Source organism: Odocoileus virginianus, unplaced genomic scaffold (assembly GCF_023699985.2).
Source record: "Odocoileus virginianus isolate 20LAN1187 ecotype Illinois unplaced genomic scaffold, Ovbor_1.2 Unplaced_Scaffold_7, whole genome shotgun sequence".
Lineage (NCBI taxonomy): Eukaryota > Metazoa > Chordata > Mammalia > Artiodactyla > Cervidae > Odocoileus > Odocoileus virginianus.
This window is the reverse complement of record NW_027224269.1, coordinates 1-17,543: the sequence shown is the minus strand read 5'-3', so window position 1 is coordinate 17,543 and position 17,543 is coordinate 1. Positions and strand designations below refer to the sequence as shown.

The following is a 17,543-nucleotide window of genomic DNA, read 5'->3' as shown; positions in this document are numbered from 1 at the left end:
TGGAAGAATTAGAAAATAATAAGTGATAGTTGGAATTCTTGCTTCTTACACTTTTTACATGTCATATTGTAAAGCTAAGGGATCTCTGTTTATTTGGATTTGCCTGGGATATCTAAGGAAATAGTAGACAATTAATTTGAGTCAAATAGCCCCCGTTCCTTGGCTCATTAATTCCCAAGACCTTCATGGAGCCTCTGTTCTGTGAAAGGCCTTGTGTTAGCAGTGGGGACACTAGAAGAATCAGGACACCCCCACACCTAGAGTGATGTTGGTCTAGGAGCCAAAATCACGTGAGGTGTGTCTTAGGGGTGAGGAGAAACCAAAACGGGACACTGCTGTGTGGCATCCTTTTGCATCTTGGGTAAACCCCAGAGAGATCTCTTTCTGGGGGAGGGAGGGATCCTGGCTCTTGCCGCATTGCTGTTGACCACAGGGCACAAAGTAGGAGTTTTCTCTACCCCCTATCTGCTAGGAAACCTGCAGAACTCCGGTCACACTCCTTTGAAGTGATGCCCAGAAATCCACAGACTGACCCTCTCTTTCCTGGTCCCAGGGAGCCAGAACCCAAGGTGTTAATTAGCTTTTAATTATAGACTGTAACTGGCCATTGCAAACAAGGACTTGACATTGGTTGGGTCTGAAGTTACAGAAAGTAAGGGTTTGGGTGGAAAACCAGCTGGAATAGAGGCAAAGAGAGGTTCTTGCTTCTATTTCCTGGAGCATCTTGTCATGTCCTGTTGGAACATTCCTCCACACCCAAATTTAACAGGTCCTCTAACGGCAAATGGGCATTCCCTGGTAGCTAAAATAATAAAGAATCTGTTCGCAATGTGGAGACCTGGGTTCGATCCTTGGGTCTGGAAGATCCCCTGGAGGAGGTCAGCCAATCCAGTATTCTTGCCTGGAGGATTCCATGGGCAGAGGAGCCTGGTGGGCTACAGTCCATGGAGTCGCAAAGAGTCAGACACAGCTGAGCGACTAACACTATGGTCCACAATGGTCTAACTGGAAAAGTTACATAGTTTTATCTATGAAACACCTTATTTGGCTGATTAGCTATTTCACATCCTATTGAGGTGCATATTGTTTGACACGCCCTGGATCACAAAGCCGCCAACCCCATCCAGTCGAGAGTGGAGGAGTGTCTGGGAGCAACAGTGTGAGAAATTCCTGCCCCACCATCACGGTGCCTATGGCCTTCAGGCCCTGCGAGCTCAGTCTCATCCCTCAGGCGCATCCTGCAGCTGAACACACAGGGATCCTCACACCTGCTCGCCTCCAAGATGAAGAACTGAGGCCTTGGAGGTTTGGGCATCTTTGCAGGACCACGTGCTAGTGAGGGCTGGGTGGGCTCAAAACCCTGGTCTCAATTCCTCTGGAGTCCCCGCCCACCCCATGCCAAGGCCCAACCTTCTGACTTCTCACACCTTCCTCTTCTCAGTGCTACATGATGCCTCTGAGGTGACAAAAGCAGGCCTGGGAAGGAAGGGGACAAGGAGAATCAGAAGCACTGTGGGGCTGCTCTGTGGTTTGCTGAGAACTGACCCTACTGGGGACTGGCACCTCTGCCAGTCCCAGCGCCTCCTGCCTGAGGGCGGTGCCCTGTCCCTGCTGCTGCCATGGGGCCTCCTGCCCAACTGAACCTGCCAGGCTGACCAGCTCCTCACCGAGCAGGAGGGAGGGAGGATCTGACTCTATGGCCCCAATTCCCACTGGGATAAGACCCCTACAGGAGCCTCCTCCAATACGAGAGGGAAGGTAACATGGGTGGACCCCTGAGGCTCCAGGTCTCCCTAGCTGCAGTGAGGGAGGGGAACAGCTGGAGGGCCTCTGGGCTGGGGACACTGGGGCTGGGCCACCAAGCACAGAGGCAGGAAAGCCAGGCTGAGAAAGGCAGGTATTGAACGTCATGAGGGCTTGTGTGTGCACAACACAAGTGTCCTGAGCCAAAGCTGACAAAGACCCCTTGGTGACACACAAACCCACTGCGAGGGTCTGGGTGGTGCCTCGGGGAGGGAAACCAGGAAAGGCATCTCCTTTAGGACCCAGGGGGCAAGGAGGGGCCCCGAGTGTGGGAGTGGGAAGGGGCAGCGGCAGGAAAGGCCACCTAGCCAGACTGCCCGCAGATGCCATGCCTTTCCATCCCCTTCTGAGGAGCCACCAGGGGCCCCCACCGACGTTCACAGCCTCCAGGGTCATGTCCCAACCCGAGTAATCGCCCTGAAGGAATGCTTTGTCAACCTGTTTAGAAGCAAAAAGGCCAGGGAGCAAGCCCAAATCAAGGCCTGGAGCTCCATCCATGCTGCCAGTCCTTAGCCTGAATGACCCCTGGGAGAGCCTCTTCCACACCCTCTTAGCTCTCCCTTTCAGACACCAGGCTGTGGCCCTCACACAGGGCAAATGACCCTGCTGAGTGGCAGAACCAGGTGGACAGTGCCCTAGGGTTCTTTCACACAGGCCTTTCCAAGGTGCCAGTCTGTCCCCTACATGGTGATGTTGAAGAACAGTGGCCCACAAAGGCCAGAGAACACGCATCTCCAAACCCACTGCTCAATTGTTCATTTACAGTGAAGACAGGTGACTCATTAGGATTTCCTCCAGTCCCACACCCAGACTCTCATCCATTTTCAAATACAGATAGACAGGGGTTTCCTTTGGTCACATCTAACTCAACAAGTCACACATGTCCCTGGGAGTGAGGGTATGTAAAGCAGGCCCATTGAAAAGCGTCTAACCAGAGAGCCAGCAAAATCACTTGATGGACCTGGATCTGGGTAAGGGAGAACAGGTCCACAGTGGTGGTGGGGAAAGGGGCAGGGACAGAGAAGAGGACCAGTGAAGTGCTTGTTTTCAACAGAACAGGCTGTACCTTGAGCCCCCAATCAAGTCCTTCAAAGGGCAGGTACCCATGGAGACCCAAGTTGGACATGGGAGGCCAGGACTGGGGGTAGCAGAAGCCCAACCACCCCACTGACAAAAGGAAATGGGGCTTTGAGGCAGCTTCAAGGGAGACTGAATCCAAGGCTATGGGAAGGGGATGGGGAAAGCACACACACACACAGGTTTTCCCATATTGAGCACTCCAGGACCACAAGAGCAGTCTTTATGGGAAGAAATGGAAACTGAAGACAATAGCCTGTGATCTGCAGCAGGATGAGGTCTGGGGGTGGGCAGGGCTTGGCAGGCTGCAAGCTCAGTGGAGTGCCTGGCTATGCCCTCCCACACGGACTCCTTGGGAGTCTGTGTCTCAGGTGCTTGGGAGCAGTCAAATGGAATGTGAGGTCGCTCCCACTGTGCTCGAGCACAGCCCTACTCTGGGGAGAATTCAACCTGAGGGGCAGTGGGGGCAGGACAACAGGACTCTTGACTGAACACGACCTACCAACCAGCAGCACCAAATGGAAGAGGACAAAGCCAGAAGAGGAGAAAGGATGGGGGGGCCACCAACTCAGGCCAACCAGGACACTATGGACCCCATCTTCTGGGAGGGATAGCCATCAGAGTTCCATCTGACTCCTGGGGTCTCTCTTGGTGTTAGCTAAGCTAGGATTCGCTGGGGCCTGGCTCTTCAAGAAAGCCAGCCACAGGCCTGCCCATTACTAGGGAGGGGCGTGAAGCTAGGAGCACATTTGTCAACCCATCCAGGGCCTGGCCTCCTACAACAAGGTGCCTGGCAGCAGATGGACACCTTTTCAGGCAACCTGAAACATACTTTTCTGTACTTTCAGCAAAGAGACAAGCTGGGGATCCCATCTCCTTTCCCATCCTCCCCTCTCCCACACTGGGCCAGGGCTGCCTCTCCACATCACCTCTGTGATATCATGAAGGAAATAAGCTGACCACTTAATTGGCTGCGTGGCCCACAGCCGAGATTCTAGAATCTCCAGACAGTATTTATTGGGCATTCTGACCCTGGTCTGAGGCCCTTCTGCCCTGAGCTTTCACTGCTTGGGTAGAGAATGCTCCTGAGCTAGACTGGCTCCATGGCTAGTCAGAGTTCCCACAAGACATGCGCAGCCCCGCTGGCCCCATCAACTGATGGAGAGGCCACAGCAGGGCACCCCCCCTGATGTCTCCCCAGATCCAAATGTGGATTCAAGGGAGGCTTTGGAGAAGCTGCGGGACCAACCTGAAAGTCCAGATCTGGGTTCCCAACAACCCACCCCGACAGGGCCTGAATCCAGAAACAGCCAATGAGGAAGAGAACAATGCCTTCCTCAGACTGTCCTTCCCAAGGAAGCTCTGGATGATCATAGAGGATGCAGCCTTCACCTCTGTGCACTGGAATAATGAGGCAGACACGGTGGTCATCGAGGCAGATCTATTCCAGGTAGAGGTCCTTCAGCATAGAGGCACAGACAGGATCTTCGAGACAGACAGCATCAAGAGTTTCATTCACGAACCGAACCTGTATGGGTTCAGTAAAATCTGCCCTTCAGGTCACTCTGCGGGGAAGAAGAGGATGATGGTAATGTAGAGAGCCCTGTGGAGACTAGACTAGATGAGCTGAGTGCTGGACAGGTTTCATTTGCCAGGAGAACGTTTTTCTTGTGAGAGGGTGGCTAATGAAAGAGGAGAAAGCAGGGCCTGTCATGTTCCATGAACCCCCTTAGACAGCACCTGCAGGGGTGACTCCAGACCCTGAGGGGCCACTTGATGTCAGGGAGGGCCAGTAACACACTGAGTGAGGCCAGCACTGGGGGAGCTCTAGGGATTGCACTTGCTAGGGCCTCATAACCTGCCAGGAATGAAGAGACCTTATCACCATACTTAAGCAAGGCCAGGACGGTGGTGGGGAGGAGGGCAGTGAGGAATGGCCATTCTCCCCCACAGTGGCTAAAGTGATTAGTTTCCTTTCAGATATATCACAGCTCCAAGTTTCAGAGAGATAAGCCTCTGCTCCTGCAGAACATCTAGAGGAAAGGCGACCCCCAAACAACTGCTCAGCCCGCCACTAGCGCAACAGTAGCCCCAAAGAGAAAGAAGCATGCAGTGGCGACCAGACACTCTCCTCGATTCCATCACAATGAGTCAACCCAAGAGGTTGACAAGAAGGTCCAGAAGGGAAGCCAACTGTTCACGGAATCCCCAGCTGGTGCTCATTGCTGTTCTATGGCCTTTGGTTTATAGGCAGTGTAGCCGGGCAGGCCAGGGAAAACCATCTCCCCAGCAAGCTGGGTGGCCCCAGTGGAGAGGGTATGTCCAGCAATTCCATGTCTGTATCCCCAGCTACTGCTGGAAGGGATGGCACAGGGCAACTGCCCAAGAGCCCCTCAAGGTACCCAGATTATGGTTTGGTGATGACTTTGTACAACACCTATGATTCCATCATGAAGGTGGCCGTTTCAGTTGTGGCCCCAAGTGAGGCCCCTGAGGCGGACGAGAAGCAGGAGGAGTCCTCAGGTTACATGTGTTCCCTCTCTGTGAGCAGTTCAAGGATAATCCCAATCCCTGAGCCGCCAGGTCCCTAGGGATACTCAAAAGCATTCTCTTGTAAGCAAAAATCTATTTCTAGCTCTAATAAAGTACAGCAAAACTCCATGGGAGTAAATAAAGAATCGAATGAGAAGTATGAGTCTGTGTTCTGTCTGTCCATGCTATTCACACACGGCACTGGGTGAGCCCAATGAGGCTGGAAGCCCAGGCCCCAAGCAGGCCTCAGTCACGTACCCAGGGTCCCTTTTCATCTGAAGCAGCAGCATTTCACATGTTCAGCCAAGAGTGTGGCTCCCGAGCCGAGCACTGAGGCCAGCCCAGGACTGGTCCCTGGGCCTTGCCTGCCACACAGCAGAAGACCCAGTCTGGCTCCTGACCATGGGGGTGTCACCTTCCATGAGTCATGCACCCTGAAGCAGAAGGGGCTCCTCCTGGGTCCCCTGACGATGCCACAAGTTTTTGATCAGCAGCTGAGTGTCTCCAGCTCCCAATCTAGGGGCATGCCCAAGAGGCCCACTGGAAAGCAGGGTCACTCCACCTTGCAAACACATGACCCCAAACCCAAAGACAAGTACAAGATTTCCACAAGCTGAGCACCAGCCCTTGTTGCTCTGCCCTCATAGTTGTATTTAGGATCTAGTCACCATGTCCAACACACATGGCCTGGTCCGGACATAGGCCCAGGTGCCCAAGCATACTGCAAGCCTGGTAACACAGAAGAGGGGGTCACAGAGGGCTGGCTCTTTCCATCTGTCTCCACGCTGTCTGCTGACAGGGGCGTGGTGACCCAGAGGACCCGTCCATCCCATGCCGTCTGTGGGGAAGTCAGAAGGAGGGCAGGACAGGTGGAGAGAGGCAGTTGGTGAGTTCCAAGAAAGAGGGTCCTGAAACTCTGGGAGCACTGAGGAGGAAGTGCAGTTCCCCTGGCTTTGCAGCCTAATATGCCTTTCTCAGCACAGAAAGGCACAGTCCTGCTCTTGGCTTCCCCCTGACACCCACCCCACCCCTCAGGTCCCGGCCCCATCACTGCGCATGTTCTGAAGATCCCCTATGTTACTCTAGGCCTGCTGAGGGCAGATCTGTGCTAACCAATCTATGGCCTTGACCCTGGGGCCACCCTGGATGGCCCTGCCAGGTGGCTTCCCCAAGTCTTTGGGAGCCACCTTCCTTGCATCCCTTCCCACACCACTGCCTCCACTGTTAGCAGGTGCCCTGGGCCCTGCTCAGAGAGAATGAAGGAGAGTAGGAACTTCTGTGTTGGGCACACTCCCTGTCCTCGCCAGGGCCTGGGATGGAACCATGCAGGGATCACAGACTTTAAACCTCAAATAACCTGCTAGGTTACTGTCACATCTTTCCATGGCTGAGGAGGTGCCAAGGCATAGATAGCCTGTGACTGCATGGGACCTGACCACAGGCAATCCATCTTCACTTCTATCCTTGTACTTAGGGGGTGGGTCCCTGTTTACTGGAGTGGGGGAGAGGTGGAGGAGCAGAGCCATGGCCCTGAAACTCAGCAGGGTCTCAACACCTCGCAGAGCCTCTGTTTCCATGTGGCTGTGAGGATGGGGACAAGGTCCCTAAGGCAACCAGCCCAGGGTCTCCTGGGCCTTTCCTTTCCCAAGCACAGCAAAGTCACAGTTCTTACAGGCCCATGAGGCCCCATGTGAGGCTCCTACCCTGGCAGCCTGCTCTCCTCACCCCTGGATTCCCCACAGTAGCTATGAAGACGATTCTTCCATCCTTGGAACATTCCAGTGTGTTCCTACCTCAGAGCCTTTGTAGGGTGTGAGGAGTCACATCATGTTCCCTCAAATCCAGGTGCTGGAGTCTCAATCCCAAGTACCTCAGCGTGACCTTACAGACAAAGGAAAAGTCTTCACAGAGGTCTAGTGAGCTCATTAGGATGGACCCACCTCTAACAGGATGGCTGTCCACATACAAAGAACACATTTAGAGACAGACAGGCATACAGGAGAACTGGGGTGAAGAGGAAGGCAGAACTCGCCCAGATATGCCCATCATGGCCAGCAATGCCCCAGAAGTGAGGGGGGAGAGATGGGACAGACTCCACAGCCCTCATGAGAACCAACATCAGTTGACACCTCAACCTTGGCTGCCAGCCTCCTGAACCAACACAGTTTAGAGTTTGAGCCACCTGGCCTCTGACCCTGACGCGACTTCCGGCAAATGAAGACAGAGGGTCAACCCTGTCCGGACATCTCTCTGCAGGGCCAAGGGGAGTGGGGGGATGACTTCTCCACTCCCAGCACCTCAGGCACACTCCTCCACATCTGCACATCTTCATGTCTCTGTTTTAACCCTTGCACGGTGTGTTTACACCTCCCAGTGCTGGGGGTCCCACAAGTTACTGACACTTCCCTCCTGATGGAAGAGAAGGGAAATCTAATTTTGGCAATACAGCCACTCAACATGACCACAAACTCACTGACTGAAGAGCCATGCAGGAGGAGGCCTGGGGGCACAGGGCACACACCCAAGGTGCTAACACATGCCAGCAAACTGCCTTCTGCAAAGGCTTCCCCCGTGTTCACTCCCCAGACCACAGGCAAGGATGCCACTTCCTCATACACTGGCTGGCCCAGAGCAACATCATCCTGCTGAACTTCTATCCACCTTCTGGGTGACAAAGGGTCACCCTCTTCACTGGATCTGGGCTAGGTACCAGGGAGCCTGGCTGATCCCTGGCGTTTAGCCATTGCTATGTCCTCTACTGGGGTATATGACTGGATCCCTGGCTTGCCCAGTTTGCACCATTCAGTGTCTCAACAAACCCAACCCCTTCCTCCTGGGTGCCTCCAAATTTCACCTGTGTGGGTGGGATCCCTGAGTAAGAAGGGGCTGCAAGCGCTCCTACCTCTCAAAGCAGAGGGTGCCTGTTTGGTGACCAGAGGAGGAAACACTCTTCTGCCTGCTTGTCTGGGCATCTTTACCTGCACAAGGACCAGAGGAATAGGGAGAAAATCACCTGTGACAAGACAGCAATGTTGGACAACAAGCCAACACAATTTTCTTCTGGGCAGCGGCCTCAGACCACAGGGACCCAGGAGGGCCCAACCGATGTGAAACACATGTGCATGTTCCCTCAGGGTGGGTTCTGCTCATCACAGCAGCTGGCCTGTCCTCACACAGCTGGGACAGGGACCCCACGATGCCTCAGCCCACAGCACAGAAACCCATCCCCCAGGAGTGATGGTGATTTACAGCCCAGGAGACCCTGCAAGGAACAAGAGAAAACAACTCCTCCCCTCACACTGCCACTCTGGAAGGATCTGGGGGCCGCCACAGTCAGTGGGCTGCCCTCCATGGACTCGTGGTTGGGCCCCACCAGGAGGGGAACCAAGGACAAGCAGCTGAGCCCTGCAGGGTCAGGGCCTGCTGGGGTTGGCTCACAGGGGTCAGGTGGCGCTTGCATGAGGTCACAGTCCAGGGACAAGCAGGAGGCTGGAAGGAAGTCAAGGATGCCTTCATATGTGGCCCAGGGCATCACCAGGACACACACTTAGAAGGATGGTGGGCAGGGACTGTGGCTGTGGAGGGGACCAGAAGGTGCAGTTGGATTCCTGGCAGGTGCTCCTGGTCACAGGGCCTGGAAAGCCTGCCCGGAGGTACCTTCTGCATATGAAGCAGGTCCCGTCTTCCTGCAAGCAGAGCAAGTTGTGGGTGCTTTGGGATGGCCGGACTGCAGCCACCAGGCAGGTCAGTGGTCCGCCACTGACACCTGAGACCTCTGACAGGTGAAAGTGAAAGCTGGCCTTGGTCGCGTCGCGCCCACAAATACCAAGGCCCCTGATTTCCAGTGTGTATGGCTTCCCATGCTCACATAGGCATGCATGTAGGAACAAAGGCACATTCCCTTGTTGGCCCTGTCTGCTAGGAGACAAAATAAGAGCCTCAACACTCTGAGGAGCCTGGAAGATTAGGCTGGAAGGAGCCTCGAGACCAGTGGCCTGGAGCGGGACCTGGAAGAGGATCAGGAAGTGAGCAGCGGCCAGCAGGCAAGAGGGGCGGAGGTGGGAGGAGCAGGGCGAGGAGTCTGGGGCTGAAGTGTGGGAAAGACCTGGGTGAGGAGGAGATTCTGGGGAAGGAGGCAGGGCCGGAGCAGGGCGGGGTGGTGCCCCTGGGGATCTGGGCTGGGGTGGAGCAGGGCAGAGCTGACAGGGATGGAGCTGCGGGCCCGGGGAACCCATGGAGTCTGGGCCCATCCAGTTCCTTGGCGGAGGCCAGACCATGCCCTTTTGGGCCCTTGCCATAGGCGTCCACTCCCTGAGACTTGGCGAGAGCCAAAGTGACAGCGATCACATTTGAGCTTCAGAGTGGACCCCGGGGCCAGGGAAGCCGTGAGAGGCGGGGCCTCTGGGCGGAGTTCCCCATCTCTGGGCTGAAAGCCCAGGCCAGCTCCCCTCCAAGCCACCCTGGGGCCGCTGGCCCAGTGCTGAGCAATAGTTTATCTGTTTGTTTTTTTTTTTTCCTTTTTCTTTTTGGCAGATGAGAAGGAAACTCCTCACTGTGTCTCCTGCTGCCCCTGGGACCTGAGATGTCTCAGAGAAAGGCAACTTAACCTTCAAAACTATTTCCTGGACTCTTGCTCTCATCCAGAGGCTCAGTCCACCCAGGGCAGTCACCTGACTCTGCTCCTGACAGCCGCCTTCCCTGCTGTCTCCCTGCTTCCCAAGTGCCTGATCAGAGTAAATGCTCCTCTTCCCGTCCCCACTGCTACTAGCTGAGCTGTCAGCCTAAGCTCCCCACTGGCCTGGACCCCTCTTGTCTCTTCTCCTCCAGTTGCGCACCATCAGTTCTGTGTCACACTGCGCACACTCTGTCCTTGTCAACCCTGGATTGAAAGTGCAGCCGAGCCCTCTCCTGTTTAAGCCCCAACCTGTCTGTGGTGCCCTGGTGGGGAGGTTTCTGGTAGTCTCAGGTCTCCTTCCTCATCACTCTGCACTCTGGCTAGCTGTGCTGGCCCTGCACTCTGTACAGAGCACATCCAGAACCCCACACTTTCTCGTGCAGTTCTGTCCCTAGACCACTGGCTCCTCTTGTCCTGACAACCTACTATCCTCCTTCCAGACACGATGGTAACAACACTTTCTCCATTCACCCGAGTGCCAGGTGCTCTCATCTGGGAGTTCTGGGGCGCTCTGCATCTTCCTGCTGCCCGCCTTTGCACATCTCTTCCTCCCAGGCTGTGGCTGCTGTGCACGAGTTTGGACTCCCTGAAGGTCACAGAGTTTTAGGAAGGCAAGGTCGGTGTCTCCCTGGTTCCCTTTAGCCAGGCACCCACACAACTGCTGCCATGGTAATGTTGAGTCAGAGCAGTGCATTCTCTTCCAGCTTGCAGCCTGCTCTCACCTTGCAGAAGCCTCCCAGCCACAAGTTGAAGAGCAGAGGCTGCCTGCTGGATTTGAGGCCTCAGCATTGCAGGGACCCAAGCGATCACCACACCCAACTCCCTCATGCTGGTGCCCCCCTCCTCGCCCCAAGAGTGGTTACCAGCTACCTCCAGACACCCCAGAACCTCCTGGTAGTGGTTTCAGATCATGAGGGAGGGTCCTGTGAATGGTGGGTGGGCTGCTGCTGTTCCTCCAAATCCTGGTTTTGAACTAGACCTTGCCCAGTGAACTGGACACCTATGATGTGTGGCTGCTGATGGGGCAGATGTGAGGACCTGCTCCATGGCGTTTCTCCACACCCATCCCTTCCCTGCTGCTGGCCCCAGCTCTTCTCACATGCCCAGGTGTGAGGACCGAGCCCTGAGGGGTGCTGCCTCCCACCCCACCCGGGTCTCTGAGGCTAGGTGAGGGTTCCACTTTGCTCCTGCTGTGCGTTTGTAGGCAACACTGACCTGGGACAGGCTCAACCCAGATTCTCGGGTTCCCTCGTGTCCTCCTTTTCCAACGTGGTTTCCTCCCTGAAGTGCCTGTTGCCCATTTCTCCACTGAGCTGTGTGTCCTTTCAGTGCCGAGTTGTGGGCACTTCTTTTGGGTCTGGGCACTCATCCTGTCCTGGTTGTTTGTGTTTCAGATTTGTCCTCTTCTGTTTGCAGGCTAGTGATGGACTCAGTATTCACCTGGTCTCTTGGAGCTGTAAGTGCCCCAGAGGTCGGTGCACGTCCCTCGGGCCCTCCCGCTGGGGGCCACCATCCACCTCCAAGCTTGGAACCTGGGGCAAGCAGTCCCTGAGGAGACTCTGCCCTGGCATCCAGCACTTTGCCCATGAGAGAGGGCTCCTTCATGTCCATGTCAGTCCCTTGGTCCCTGCCTAGCTTTAGTTCTGGGCCTTGGACTCCTGCACACTGGACAAGTCCTGGTGTAGCCATGTAGCTCCAGGAGGTTGTCCAGCCTTCCCGTATGTCCCCAGGGCAGCTCCTTTTGGCTGTGTCCCTCTCCATATGGGCCAGATTGAGGGGCCAACCTGAGAACTGGACATATTTTTATTTCATCTCAGTTTCACTGCAGTTTCTTGAGAGGACACGAGTCGCCACTTTGCTGCCACTTCTCAGGGTGCTGCCTGCCCAGGGGATGGGACACTGTCGAGGGGTACCTTAGGACCATCTGTGAGCCTCTGGCGCTGCTCTGCTTGCATTCACATCACAGGCCTTTATATCACATCTGACCCGGGAGCTGGAGATGCTGGTTTGCACGTCTCCATCATTCCCAAGCTCTGGGGTCTACGTGCTCTTAACTGTCTTCTGTCTGGGCAAGTTAGCCACTACCCAGATGCCAGGCTCCCCAGCACTGGAGGGGGCTTCTGGACACCAGGCTGTGGCCTACTGAACGGATCCAGGTGCTTTGTTTGAGAGATCGAGGGGCAGGGAGGGCGGTCTCGAGTGCGCATTGCCATCTCACTCATGGTGAGAGGACTTCAGTGAGTGGACTCTCTTGTTCTGGGTGAGAGCCCCATCTGGCTACCCTTTGAGTACTTGTGTGCCCACCATGGTGACTTAGCGAAGCACCCGGAGGAAGTAAGGAGTCAGGGGCAGAGGATGCCCACCGGAGGTGAGAAGGTTCTCCAGTTCATGAGTGGGGTGTGTATCACCCCCCCTTTTTCTGTGTGTTTCTTTCTTACTCACTGGAGTTCATGCAGGGTTTCTATTTGGCCTTACCATTTTTGCCTCACATCACATGTTCCCCCAGGTTCTGAAGGACTCTTCGACAGATGTCTCACTAAGCCCTGCACTTGACTCTGGGGGATACTGCATTCCAGGCTCTCCCAGCTCAAGACATGACTGATGAATCCTCAGGACTGGCCCTGTGTCCCTTGCCCCCTGACCCCCTGTGCCCAGAAACCCCAGCCCAGGGGGTCCTCCCAAAGTGACTGCAGAGTCAGAGTAAACTGGGTCTCTCATGTAGGTGTCAAGTTGACCCTAGATCTGGCAACCTGCACCCCTCTGGTGGTCCCACCTCCCTGCGTGGGTTCACCATTGCAGACCCCAAGGTCCCTTTGGGAGGGGCTGGGGTCGTTCCAGTGTCTGTTTGCTGTGGTCCTTCCCCTGCGGACCCGCCCATCCCCGTTCCTTGGTTCCGGATCTGAGAACTGGCTTAAGGGCCAAACCTGAACGAGGGATCTTGACCTATTTACTGGGGTGGCTGCTCTTGGCCTCAGTGTCGTTTTGGACTGTACATTGATCCTTTGCCTACTCATCAAGTCTAAAGGAGGCCAAGTTGTACTGATCACCTGCCCCACTCTGTGGATCTGGCTTCCTGGGCAGCGGCAACCCTTGTCATGGCCCCTGGCTCCTGGCCACTCACTACAACCCCGTGACCTCTGCTGCAGTCCCTGGGCAGTGGGAATGGGGGGAAGGAGGTGTCGTCTGTCTCCTCCATCACCAGGCCCGGCGAGCTCAGCCTATGTTGTGTGGTGACTTTGCTCTTCTTGGTGGCTGGGCAGTAGGTGACCACTTCTTTCCTTGGTTCCTTGGTTCTCCTGCTGGTGGTGCTGTGGGTCCTGCCACAACTTGGGGCGGCCAGCTCCCCTGCTTCCTGGAATGGAGGGCACCTGTGAGGGAGGGCTCCAGTCCCATTTGCTCCCTTGAGGGTGGGGGTAGGGGGTTCTCCAGCTCATTGTGGGGTGAGGTGGGTGGGCTGCTGCCACAGGCTCAGAAGTTCAGAGACATCTGGGTAGTTCTGGTCTTCAGGGGCCTGCCTCCCAGTCTCCTTGGCCTTCATGTCAGGGATGTAGGTTTTCCCAAGAGGACCTCTGATGCCAGTGGGTCAGGCCCGCCCTGGCAGAATGCTCAGGGTCTTTGAGGTTCAGCCACTCCTGTTGAATCCTGGGCTGATGTTTGTCCACTGCCTGAGGTTTTGTCAGCTACTGGGGAGACCCTGGGCCACCCCTTGGTTCTCACTGTTCTTCACCGTGAGCTGCTCATCCCCATCCCCAAATGTTCCACAGGCCTGGATCTTCTCACTTGCCAGGGAATTCCTCTCCCCCTGCCAGCCTAGCAAAAGTTCTAGCAGCTGGGCTGTGGCCTTGAGCCCAGGGCTGAATGCACACCGACTACCCTCAGGATGGGTCCTCATAAATGGTGGGGCAGGGGATGTCAACCCCATACTAAGGCCCCATCTTGTCACCTCTCACTCGGGCCAACCTTCTTGGGATGGGTCCTTCGTGAGTCTATTCCCGGGGGTGGGGGGGGAGTTGGTGCCAGAGGCTGGCTGGGGACTCACCACCAAGGGGACAGGGAGCAGGCAGGGCTGGGCAGGGCATCCCTTCACCTGCGATGTTGACCTGACAGTTCCTGCCAGCCTGTCAGGAGGTGCAGAGCACAGACAGGCATTGGAGGTGTCCATAGTGGGCCCCGGTGGTCGGGCCCTCACAGTGCCTGAGGCCTCGTGATTGCTATTGACCAAGCAGGAGAACTGACACCAGGAATTGGTGCCTGAGCAGTGGCTGTGTGTACACACAGGATGCCAAGTGCCTTTGGCTGGGTGGCACCACGCTCTGCCCTGCTCACAGCCTGGGGGGAAGGGGTCTTAGCATCGTTCTCAGCAGACAGCTGCTGGATTGGGCAGGAAGAACTCTTTCCAGTGCACTGGCCACCCAGCCATCTGCTAGCTCTGGTGTAAGCACAGCCTGATGGGAGAGGGCAGGTCTGGGTACCAGACCTCACAAGGCAAAGTACATTCAAGTCCAAGGATACCTGTCCTGCAAGAGGCTCCTCCACCGTGCAGGGTGTCAGGTCTCCACTCACCCCTGTATCACTCAGGGCTGGGATGTTGGGAGCCTGGAATGCATCTTCCAGGCAGACCAGTAAAGCACAAAGCCTGAAACGAGGCAGAGGTTGGGGAGCATGAAGAGTGGGGAACCAAACACTGACTCACATCAAAGGAACCATGGAGGGATTTTGAGATGGGAGGGCCATCTGAATTGGGCTTTTTAGTGAAGAGAGTCTCCTTGGCTGGGAAATGGGGGAAGGGCTCCCCGATGGGTCAGACCCATGGAGGGAACTGAGCCCAGGTGTGTAGCTCGAACAAGCAAGTCTGCGTAGGGTCCCTAAGCTGACACCATCAGTTCAGGTCCCCTGAGGGATTTTTGGCAAAGGATTTCTAGAGACTCTGATGTGCTGTGAAGTTTCATCCATTGCCTGCAGAGGCAAGGCTGCATGCTGGTATGTGCAGCACTATCCAGGTAGGCTGGGCAGGCTCTGGTCCTCCACAGGGTGTGGGAGGAAGCAGACACTCTGCTTTGCCTTCTCAAACCTGGATTGGTCCCCGGCACCACCACTGCTGGAGTGTGAGTCTTAGCAAATCACTCCCTCTATGAGTCTCCATTTCTTTATCTGAAGGATAAGCACAGTGTGAAATGTCCCCATTAGGAATAATCCTATTTGTTGGTGCATCTGATGGGAGTGAGGATGTCACGAGATGAAAGCAATCTATAAACCAGAAAGCACCTACTATGAATAGTGATTGAAGAGGCATTTCTTTTCCCAAGAGAACTTTCCCCAGAATGAGTGGGAATGCAGGCTTGTACTTTGAAACCTGCAGCTGGGAGACAGGCAGACAGTGAAGAGCCTCCAACTCAGAAAGGAGGAGAACATGGACACCACCAGCCCCCAGCCCCAAAGTTCCTATAGGATGTGGCCTGGTTGGGACTTGAGGGCCATTGGTGGATTTTGAGCAAAGATGTATATAGTGGCCCCTGGGGACAGAAGGCAGTGTGAGCTGAGTAAAACAGACAGGCTTTGTGAACTGGGGGCTGTACCATCACCAGGAATCCATAAAGCTGGAAGCCTCTTCCCTGAACTGTGCAGGAGTCAACATCTGGCTGCTGCCTCAAGTCCATGATCTTCTGTTCACCATTCCATCACCCAGAACACTTCAGCAGTCAAGTGTTTTCAGCAGCTTGATCTAAACCCTTTTGGTAGTCACACCAAAAATGGATGATATGAAGAAGCTATCCTGAATTTTCTCTATGTATCCCACTTGGTATTAACAGTCTCATGGTTCACTGCAGCCATGTCAGTGTGTTTGCCAGACCCTGACTGCGTGTTGATGATCTCTGTGCCCCTGTTAATGATTTCTAAATCTCTAAACTCTTGTGGCCCCAAGGCTTTTGGAGAAACATTAGGCACAAGTGATCCTAGCCCCAGTAAGAGCCAACACGTTCAGAGGACTGAGAGAAGCCCAGGGATACTGGATGCATTACCTTCTTCCATCCTTCGGCCTGCAGGGATGTCCTTCCTGGGACAAGCAGGACTGAGGGCCAGCCTCAGGTCAACCTAGATGACGACACACCCCACCATCTGCCAAACTGCCTCAGGATGTGGAATCTTTTGGTACCAACCATGGTCTTCTGTGGTAAAAGTGGGTGGAACCTAGAGCTAAAATGAGGAAGGACCCTTGGCAAGCATGTGTATTCACTAGTTTGTAACTCTGGAAACCTGTACACCATCTTGTTTCAGGACATCCAGAGCCCTGTGTGGTCTTCCAGTACAGTCTCACAAAACCTGGGTCCAGCCACACAACTCTGTGGTGTTAACGTGATTCAGGAATCTCTGCTTTTGAGATACAGGCCATGACACCGGAAGCTCAGCAGCATTAAGCTCACCTGGTTGACTTGCTTTCATAACACACTTCTCAAGTGCCAATAGGAAATGCAGGTAGAGTAGATGGCAGAAAGGGCATTGTGCTGCTGCTGGTGCTGCTTGCCCTGCTGGGCAGCCCCCTCTGTCTCAGAGAAGCCTGTGTGTCAACTTTGGACAGGATGCAAAGCTACCTTCAGGGAGTGGCACCCGGCCCTCACTTGCAACATGCTTGGTAGCTAATCGTATTCTTAGGATTAACCTGGACCCAAAATTGCAAAGGCCATGTTTTCCCTGAGCAAAATTGTGGTTTTCTGTTAGTTCATGATCTGGAAGCTGTCTCTTGCTCGCCTACCCCGACTTCTGTGCCCCGGTGACACTCTAGGTACCCCAGTTACCCGTGAGGGTGTATGGCCATCAGCCTCACAGCACCCGGCTGAGCAGCCCAGATCAGTGTCCTTGCCTGGGTTTGTCCTTGGCATTGTGGCATCATGGCTCAGATGCCAGGGTTTAAGATCCTGAGCCAGTGATGACCCTTTTCCAGCCTCAGTTTTCACATCTGTATTCTGGGTGTAGTAACAGTGCACAGTTGCTGGGACAGCAGGGAGGGTTCCATGAGTTGAAAGACTGGGATAAATTTGGTGCACAAAGATGTTATGGAGAAGAGAACCAGAAAAATTATGCTGGGGCCTTTCATCTGCTTTTGGGACTTTTACTGTTGGTTGACAAGGGCAGAAAAAAGTGCTCCATGCCACCTTGTCTCCAGCCTGCAATCATGTCCCTCTCAGGTTCTGGGGACTGTTTTTAAGCAGCTTCCTGTTGGCATAGCAACATTGCCAGGAGAAATATCAATAAACTCAGATATGCAGATGACACCACCCTTATGGCAGAAAGTGAAGAGGAACTAAAGAGCCTCTTGATGAAAGTGAAAGAAGAGTGAAAAATCTGGCTTAAAACTCAACATTCAAAAAACTAAGATCATGGCATCCAGTCCCATCACTTCATGGCAAATAGATAGGGAAACAGTGGGAGACTTTTGGGGGGCTCCCAAAATCACTGC

The 17,543-nt window shown here is 54.7% G+C and overlaps 1 pseudogene; it reads left to right on the top strand.

Moving 5' to 3' along the window:
• The first annotated feature begins 3,983 nt into the window (after positions 1-3,983).
• Positions 3,984-5,455, top strand: LOC110145873 (heat shock transcription factor, X-linked member 3-like; annotated as a pseudogene).
• Positions 5,456-17,543: the final 12,088 nt, after the last annotated feature.